Source organism: Cherax quadricarinatus, chromosome 1, assembly GCF_038502225.1.
Source record: "Cherax quadricarinatus isolate ZL_2023a chromosome 1, ASM3850222v1, whole genome shotgun sequence".
In the NCBI taxonomy this organism is placed as follows: domain Eukaryota; kingdom Metazoa; phylum Arthropoda; class Malacostraca; order Decapoda; family Parastacidae; genus Cherax; species Cherax quadricarinatus.
The window spans coordinates 17,215,140-17,224,945 of record NC_091292.1 but is presented as its reverse complement, the minus strand read 5'-3'; the positions used below and the strand labels follow the sequence as shown (position 1 = coordinate 17,224,945).

At 41.4% G+C, this 9,806-nt stretch overlaps 1 long non-coding RNA gene across 14 annotated transcripts in view; it reads left to right on the top strand.

Moving 5' to 3' along the window:
• LOC128686901 (uncharacterized) overlaps positions 1–9,806 on the top strand; it is a 141,085-nt gene that overhangs the window by 114,730 nt on the left and 16,549 nt on the right. For 11 of the 14 annotated variants that reach the window (XR_011393954.1, XR_011393949.1, XR_011393963.1 and 8 more), the window contains 2 exons: positions 2,549–2,593; positions 3,103–3,140. The exons of 1 other annotated variant lie outside the window; for it this stretch is intronic. This is a non-coding gene — a long non-coding RNA (uncharacterized lncRNA). The remainder of the gene's footprint in view (positions 1–2,548; positions 2,594–3,102; positions 3,141–9,806) is intronic. 2 more of the 14 variants (XR_011393961.1, XR_011393985.1) reach the window with 2 other exon arrangements.

Below are 9,806 nucleotides of genomic sequence, written 5' to 3'. Positions count from 1 at the left end.
TGGGATAAAGATAGAAATGTTAAAAGCAGGTGGGGATATAGTTTTGGAGTGGTTGGTGCAATTATTTAATAAATGTATGGAAGAGGGTAAGGTACCTAGGGATTGGCAGAGAGCATGCATAGTTCCTTTGTATAAAGGCAAAGGGGATAAAAGAGAGTGCAAAAATTATAGGGGGATAAGTCTGTTGAGTGTACCTGGTAAAGTGTATGGTAGAGTTATAATTGAAAGAATTAAGAGTAAGACGGAGAATAGGATAGCAGATGAACAAGGAGGCTTTAGGAAAGGTAGGGAGTGTGTGGACCAGGTGTTTACAGTGAAACATATAAGTGAACAGTATTTAGATAAGGCTAAAGAGGTCTTTGTGGCATTTATGGATTTGGAAAAGGCGTATGACAGGGTGGATAGGGGGGCAATGTGGCAGATGTTGCAAGTGTATGGTGTAGGAGGTAGGTTACTGAAAGCAGTGAAGAGTTTTTACAAGGATAGTGAGGCTCAAGTTAGAGTATGTAGGAAAGAGGGAAATTTTTTCCCAGTAAAAGTAGGCCTTAGACAAGGATGTGTGATGTCACCGTGGTTGTTTAATATATTTATAGATGGGGTTGTAAGAGAAGTAAATGCGAGGGTCTTGGCAAGAGGCGTGGAGTTAAAAGATAAAGAATCACACACAAAGTGGGAGTTGTCACAGCTGCTCTTTGCTGATAACACTGTGCTCTTGGGAGATTCTGAAGAGAAGTTGCAGAGATTGGTGGATGAATTTGGTAGGGTGTGCAAAAGAAGAAAATTAAAGGTGAATACAGGAAAGAGTAAGGTTATGAGGATAACAAAAAGATTAGGTGATGAAAGATTGAATATCAGATTGGAGGGAGAGAGTATGGAGGAGGTGAACGTATTCAGATATTTGGGAGTGGACGTGTCAGCGGATGGGTCTATGAAAGATGAGGTGAATCATAGAATTGATGAGGGAAAAAGAGTGAGTGGTGCACTTAGGAGTCTGTGGAGACAAAGAACTTTGTCCTTGGAGGCAAAGAGGGGAATGTATGAGAGTATAGTTTTACCAACGCTCTTATATGGGTGTGAAGCGTGGGTGATGAATGTTGCAGCGAGGAGAAGGCTGGAGGCAGTGGAGATGTCATGTCTGAGGGCAATGTGTGGTGTGAATATAATGCAGAGAATTCGTAGTTTGGAAGTTAGGAGGAGGTGCGGGATTACCAAAACTGTTGTCCAGAGGGCTGAGGAAGGGTTGTTGAGGTGGTTCGGACATGTAGAGAGAATGGAGCGAAACAGAATGACTTCAAGAGTGTATCAGTCTGTAGTGGAAGGAAGGCGGGGTAGGGGTCGGCCTAGGAAGGGTTGGAGGGAGGGGGTAAAGGAGGTTTTGTGTGCGAGGGGCTTGGACTTCCAGCAGGCATGCGTGAGCGTGTTTGATAGGAGTGAATGGAGACAAATGGTTTTTAATACTTGACGTGCTGTTGGAGTGTGAGCAAAGTAACATTTATGAAGGGATTCAGGGAAACCGGCAGGCCGGACTTGAGTCCTGGAGATGGGAAGTACAGTGCCTGCACTCTGATGGAGGGGTGTTAATGTTGCAGTTTAAAAACTGTAGTGTAAAGCACCCTTCTGGCAAGACAGTGATGGAGTGAATGATGGTGAAAGTTTTTCTTTTTCGGGCCACCCTGCCTTGGTGGGAATCGGCCGGTGTGATAATAAAATAATAAAATAATTACTCGTCCATCTCCCTTCTGCCACCTGATGCCCTCGCTTCCTTCCTGCCCTGCAGCGCTGTATAGCCCTTGTGGCTTAGCGCTTCTTTTTGATTATAATAATACTGAACGAATTTGTTCCCATAAGGAATATTGGAATTAGATTAGTCAATTTCAGACCCCCTAACATACACGTACCAACGCACTTACGTAAATACACTTACATAATTTGTCGCGTTGGGAGGTGATCGTAAACCAGGGGTCCATTTTGTATTTGTGTGTGTGTGTATGTGTATATATATAATTTTTTTTTTATTATTATTATAGCTTTAACACTAATTTGCTTTTGCAGGGAATAATTTGAAGGTGTTGAAAATGGTAAAAATACTGACAAAAAATACACAAGTGCAATATTTGGATGCCCTTAATGCTGAAATTTTTCGCCTACACAGTAGGCTTTTTCAGTCAGATACAGAAGAGAATGTATAATAGGCAGCGGTAATGGCAAAGTAAAGATTTAATCGGTCCATCAACGTGTATTTGACTAACAAAACCTACCGCATAGGTGAAATGTTTCAGTATTAAAGATACCCAACTGCTGTACATGTTTAACTCCTTTTGAATTTGAAGACGAATATATTGTGTAGGTTACTCAAATTTCAAGATATATTGTTTAATTTATACTGTAGTCATTTGATTTTCACTCCCCAGATGAAAGCCTTTAGTTTGATAATGGAATTACCGATTGAAAATAATGAAACGCTCACCCGCTGAATTTTTTCTGATTGACATAAATTTGAAAAGCAATTATTTGGCAACGGCATAAATTTACACTATGTATTTTGCAGGACAAGAAAGAAGAGGAAGAGCAACGGTAACCATCTGCACTAAAAGTAAGTCTATTCTCAACATGAATGCTGTATTTACTTTATTGAGTTTTAAATTGAATACAATCATCTCTTATGAAACTCTTCTGTATTATGAAATCTGGTGTAAATGCAATCGAGAGTTTTCAAAAATTTGCACTTAATTTTGAATATTGTCGGTGTACATTATTAGTTAATTTAGTTGACACAGTAACGAAATCTTCATATTGGATAAGGAAGTGGTGGAGGCAAATCTGTTACAGATATTAGAGCTACTTACAAAGTTCTGTAAAAAAAAAAAAAAATAACATCCGATATATTTTCTTTCAAAGTGTACTTGACTGCATTTACTCACAGCAGGAAATTTTTAAATATTAATTTAAAACTTGAAAAAAAAATTAGTTACAATGATGCTATGAAATACAATCTGTTAGTCCCATGATTCCTGATTAATTATTGATACTGATCAATAGTGTGCATGATTGTGTAATTGTAAATTGAATTAAGTTCTAACCAGCCACTGTTTTCTATTTCAGATGATGGATACATGCTGAATGAGCAACAAAGTTTTTAAGTAAGTTTATACCTTTAGTAATAGATACCTCTGGTTTTACAAACTAATGTGGGGAGGGGGGGGATGTTTGTTTAAAGGAAAACATGTTGGATTGATGCACCCATGTTCTACCGGAGAAAATACATATGCAGTGGATTTAGCCTTCTGATTCATGAACTTTGCAGAACATCTTAACCTTTTTAATTTCAGTGTCATATTAGTATGGCTTGCAAGCCGGTGTTGGTGCCGTATTATTACGCCAAAATTCTAGCGGTTTCAAATCTAGCGAGAGAAAGCTGGTAGAGCTACATGTGAAAGAACGGATCTGCATGGTCAGTGTGTGCAGTATAATAAAAATCCTGCCACATGCAGTGCATAACGAGATCCAAGTGTGATACTTTGACAATGGTGGTCTTGTATATAACACTAAGGCCACCAACATCCCTCCTGTGTTGAAGGCTCTGCTGAAATAACAGCTCTATCCAGGATGGGTCCAGGTGAGAGATGAGACTTCTTGCTCTGTTCTCTGTCAAGCAGTCTCAGGTGGTGGGGGGCGGAGGCAAACGAAGAAAGTGGAGCATACTCAAGATGTGAGCGTACTTGTGCCTCGTACAGAATCTTGAAAACCCTGCTGACAGGCAGATGCAAGATACGGTGAAGTGCTGTAAGCTTCCTGGCTGCCTTCTTCCCCAGGTAACAACAACCTCCCATTCATACTTACTACTACACCAGCATTACCATCATGATGCCTAGAGACCATCATTTATGTTTTCTCAGGTGCAAATGTTATTTGACATCTGTTTCCCCAAGCTGGTATAGCTCTTAGCTGGGGATTGATGTGGCGTAGAGCAGCTGGCATTTCTTCTCTTGGATATGTAAATGTCAGAGTACAGACATCTGCATATGCATAGGGTTCTGGGATGACATGCAGTGGGTCATTGAAGTAGACATTCCATAACAATGGTTCCAGGACACTTCCTTGTGGAATACTTGACCCAGTAGGATGTCTTGCTGATTCTGTTCCATTGAGAACTACCCTTAGAGATCTATCATGAAGGTAAATATTTGTTGGTCCCATGATTCCTGATTAATTATTGATACTTGTCAGTAGTGTGTATAATTGTGCATTTGTTTGTAGATTAAGTTCTAAGCAGCTTCCGTTTTATATTTCAGCTTCCTTTTAAGCGGGTATCCCTTTTTGGGGCGAAGAGGCTCTTATAAAAGGTAATTCAGCCTCAAGTCTTCTTCCTCGGAACAAACCTCAGTGGCCTGTCCATTCGGCCTTTGGGGATATTCTACTTGTTTAGAAGAAATGGATTTTTGTCCTTCCCATTCCATTCAGACCTTCAGTGGTGGTGTTTTCCCTATGAATTGGGTTATCTTTGAATGTGTTTGGTCTCCCTCTGGAGTCTCCCTGGGCACACTTGGGTGACAGTATCCTTGGAGGCTGCATGTCAGTCCCAAGTGGTATCCAAAGGGAGGGAGTATGACTCGTGGCGCGTGTCCGGTCACCCTTCTGTTTTGTCAGCCGAAGTGGCTCAGTGAATTCAAGGTTGCCATCCTGGATTGCTGATTTACTGGCACGAATTGTGTGGTGCAGAGCATTTACTTGGTTTCTGCTGATGTGACGAGAGTACTGTATATTACCAGCCAAAAGATGCGGTGGGGGGGGGGTATTATCTTACAAATAATCAGGTGTTTTGCTTGACACCAGACGTAAGACGAGGGGTAAATTTCAGTGCCTCAGTACTAAGACTGGTACTATTTCTTTAAATTATGAAAGATGTATCAGAGGTGTTCCTATTTTCAGACAGAATGACAAGGAAAGATTTCATGTATGGTTTTAAGTGGCTACTGGAATTTAACCCTTAAAATTTTTTTTTTATTAACACACTGGCCGATTCCGAACAAGGCAGGGTGGTCCAGAAAAGAAAAACTTCAACCATCATTCACTCCATCACTGTCTTGCCAGAAGGGTGCTTTGCACTACAGTTTTTAAACTGCAACATTAACACCCCTCCTTCAGAGTTCAGGCACTGTACTTCCCATCTCCAGGATTCAAGTCCGGTCTGCCGGTTTCCCTGAATCCGTTCATAAATGTTACTTTGCTCACACTCCAACAGCACGTCAAGTATTAAAAATCATTTGTCTCCATTCCTATCAAACACGCTCAAGCATTCCTGCTGGAAGTCCAAGCTCCTCGCACACAAAACCTTCTTTACCCCCTTCCTCCAACCTTTCCTAGGCCGACCCCTACACCGCCTTCCTTTTACTACAGACTGATACACTCTTGAAGTCATTCTGTTTTTCTCCATTCTCTCTACATGTCCGAACCACCTCAACAACCCTTCCTCAGCCCTCTGGACACAGTTTTGGTAATCCCGCACCTCCTCCTAACTTCCAAACTATGAATTCTCTACATTATATTCACACCACACATTGCCCTCGGACATGACATCTCCACTGCCTGCAGCCTTCTCCTCGCTGCAACATCATCACCCATGCTTCACACCCATATAAGAGCGTTGGTAAAACTATACTCATACATTCCCCTCTTTGCCTCCAAGGACAAAGTTCTTTATCTCCACAGACTCCTAAGTGCACCGCTCACCCTTTTCCCTTCATCAATTCTATGATTCACCTCATCTTTCATAAACGCATCCGCTGACACGTCCACTCCCAAATATCTGAATACATTCACCTCCTCCGTACTCTCTCCCTCCAATCTGATATCCAGTCTTTCATCAGCTAATCTTTTTGTTATCCTCATAACCTTACTCTTTCCTGTATTCACTTTTAATTTTCTTTTGCATACCCTACCAAATTCATCCACCAACCCCTGCAACTTCTCTTCAGAATCTCCCAAGAGCACAGTGTCATCAGTAAAGACCAACTGTGACAACTCCCACTTTGTGTGATTCTTTATCTTTTAACTCCACGCCTCTTGCCAAGACCCTCGCATTTACTTCTCTTACAACCCCATCTATAAATATATTAAACAACCAGTGTGACATCACACATCCTTGTCTAAGGCCTACTTTTACTGGGGAATAATCTCCCTCTTTCCTACATACTCTAACTTGAGCCTCACTATCCTCGTAAAAACTCTTCACTGCTTTCAGTAACCTTCCTCATACACCATACACCTGCAACATCTGCCACATTGCCCCCCTATCCACCCTGTCATATGCCTTTTCCAAATCCATAAATGCCACCAAAACCTCTTTAGCCTTATCTAAATACTGTTCACTTATACGTTTCACTGTAAACACCTGGTCCACACACCCCCTACCTTTCCTAAAGCCTCCTTGTTCATCTGCTATCCTATTCTCCGTCTTACTCTTAATTCTTTCAATAATAACTCTACCATACAGGTATACTCAACAGACTTGTCCCAGTATAATTTTTGCACTCTCTTTTGTCTTCTTTGCCTTTATGCAAAGGAACTATGCATGCTCTCTGCCAATCCCTAGGTACCTTACCCTCTTCCATACATTTATTAAATAATTGCACCAACCACTCCAAAACTATATCCCCACCTGCTTTTAACATTTCTATCTTTATCCCATCAATCCCGGCTGCCTTACCCCCTTTCATTTTACCTACTGCCTCACGAACTGCCCCCACACTCACAACTGGCTCTTCCTCACTCTTACAAGATGTTATTCCTCCTTGCCCTATACACGAAATCACAGCTTCCCTATCTTCAACAACATTTAACAATTCCTCATAATATTCCTTCCATCTTCCCAATACCTCTAACTCTCCATTTAATAACTGTCCTCTCCTATTTTTAACTGACAAATCCATTTCTCTAGGCTTCTTTAACTTGTTAATCTCACTCCAAAACTTTTTCTTATTTTCAACAAAATTTGTTGATAACATCTCACCCACTATCTCATTACAAGTGACCAAAAAATAACCCTGCACTCGATGCAGGAAGGGGCAAATTTCTGCCGTGACATTTTTAAGTATTCACAGGACTTTGCCCATGTACATTGGCCTAAGACATAATTTAAATAGCTTTAACACAAACTTTAATATACTTTTGCTGGTAATAATATGAAGAACATTGTATTGTGTAGGTTACTCAAATTTCAAAATATATTGTTCAGTTTATACTGTAATCATTTGACTTGCACTCTTAAAGTCGTCATATAAATCTATAGCCTTGTTGAAACCTTTGATGATAATGGAATTATTGATTAACATTAATGAAACACTCACTAGTTGAATTTTATCTGATTGTAATAAATATGAGATAATTATTTGGGAGAAAGGCATATAGTATTTATACTGTGTATTTTGCAGAACAAGGTTTTATGAGGAAGAGCAACAGTAACTGTCTACACTAATACACCTCTTCAAGGGAGGCTCCTTGTTGTGGTAAAGAGGCTCTTGGTCTGAGGAATCAGACCTGTTGGTCTCCTTCCTCAGACCGAACCTAATTACCCCCCCGATCCCCCACTCCCTATCCCATCCTCCTTTTTTCCTTTCCTCCTCCTCACCCCTCCCTTTTGCCCTTCCTCTTTTTGGCCTTTGGGATTTCTCCCACAGGCGCACTAGTTCCTAGGTAGGGGAAAGGATACCGGGGTCCATCCCATTCCGTTGAGGTTCTTGGCGGTGGCGTAGTTTGCCATAGAATCTGGATCGCCTGGGGATGTCCCGATCCCTCTCCGATATCCCGGAGTAGCTTTGGGTGTCTTTCGGGCAACGGGTGTATCTCTGGAAGCCACCTTTCGGATTCCGGGGGTGATGGCCGAAGGATGTTTGCTTTGTGGCGGATATCCGGCCGCCCTCTCTTTTGTCCACTGAGGTAGCTTGGCAGATGTGAGGTTGCTATCCTGGATTGCTGGTTTACTGGGATGAAGGGTAGGGTATGGCATGGGTTCCATGCTGCATCTGCGCTACTAGCGGTGCTGAGGTCCTCTTGGGCGCGGAGGGAGATTTCCGGCCCTTTCATTCCTCCTGGGAACTATTCCTCCCCGCTCCCCTTTTTTTATCCTCTTTTTTTTTTATTTTTGTTTTCTTTCTTTTTTTTTCTTAACCCTTTGAGGGTCGACAGGCCATCTCCGAAACTCGTTCTCAGGGTCGGCCAAATTTAAAAAAAAAAAAATTATTTTCTCTAATGAAAAGATAGAGAATCTTTTCCCAATCATAAGGACACCAAAAGTTTGAAAATTGATGGAAAACTTACGGAATTATGCTCTCGCAAAATTAGCGGTCTCAGCGATGTTTACGCATCGGCGATTTTGCCCACTTTGAGTCCCATTTTCGGCAATTTTGTACTAGTCGACACATGAATATTTCGCTAGTCCATTTTTTCTATTGAATTGCAAGCCAATTTATGAAATTCACTATCCAGTACAGTGGTCAGAATCAACCAAAAAAATTTCATGAATGCCAATTTCCGAATAGGGTCCAGAATAAACAAGAAAGACATTCCTGGCACTAAAATGACATTTCCTCTGGTCATTAGTCACATCTCAAGGCCCCTCTTATATTCTTTTGCTTTCCACTTTGAATTTTTATTCTCACAAAAAAATATAAAATTGACTGTTATGCAGACTACTGCATTAGTGTAAAAAATGGTATAAATATTATTGGTGCACTTATGAAAGAATATTAGACTCGCCAGTTGACGTGTATTGCACGCTTGGCACGATTTGTTTACTTTTGAAATTTGGTAAAAATCGAACATTTCTGCTACTTTCAGCTCAATTTCAAGGTACCTTTCATTGTAAAACCAGTCAAAATCATCTCAATTTCTGTAATATGTCTTCCATTCTATAAAATGAGACCAAGAAAACTAGAATACAACAATAAATACCATTCGAAAATACAGTGCAAAGTCGCTGTTTTATTCCAAAAAAATGGTCAAAGTTTTTTTTTTTCTCATTATGCACTGCGTGCTGCAGGATTTTTTTTAGACTGTGCACACTGACAACATAGACCCATTCTTTCATATGAAGGCCTACCAGCTTTCTCCCACTAGATTTGAGGGCGCTAGAATTTAGGCGTACTAGTACGTCAAAAACCCTGGGTCGTAAGCCGTATTAGTACGTCCGAAACCCTCAAAGGGTTAAAAACAAAAAGCAAAGGAGTAACCTAACCATGGAGAACCCAATCCATGAACCCACTATCCCCGGGCTTCTTGATACCGCAACTTATTCTGACCCTGCCTTGTTTTTAGACCACTCTTTGGACACTCCTGATGCCCCTGTACCTCTTGCTGGTGCTGTTTCCTCACCCGCTTCAGGTACCGGTGCTTCGACTGACTGCTTCGATTTGTCTGACCTCCGCTCTCCTTTGACTATGCTTCCGGCCTCTCCCTCTACGGTACAGCAATTTTCGAATCGCCGGCCCATTTCACGCCGGACCAACTCCGGTCCTACTCCTAAACGCCAACGTCAATCTCCTGATGATGCTCCTTCATTACCTTCTCATTCTTCTCGGAAAACGACACGTCATGCACTCCCTCTCCACGCTCAATTTTGGACCACACAATGGACTAAATTCTTTACTTTAAGACCGACTTCTTCTTCTGCCTATCTTTCTGACCATAATATTGGCAAAGCGCTCCTGCGTCATGTTGGTGGAGATATTTCATTTCATGCTCTCGAGCGGTATGTGCATCGTCACTGTACAGAATGCTACCCAAGCTCATGATCTTTCTCTCCTTTCGAA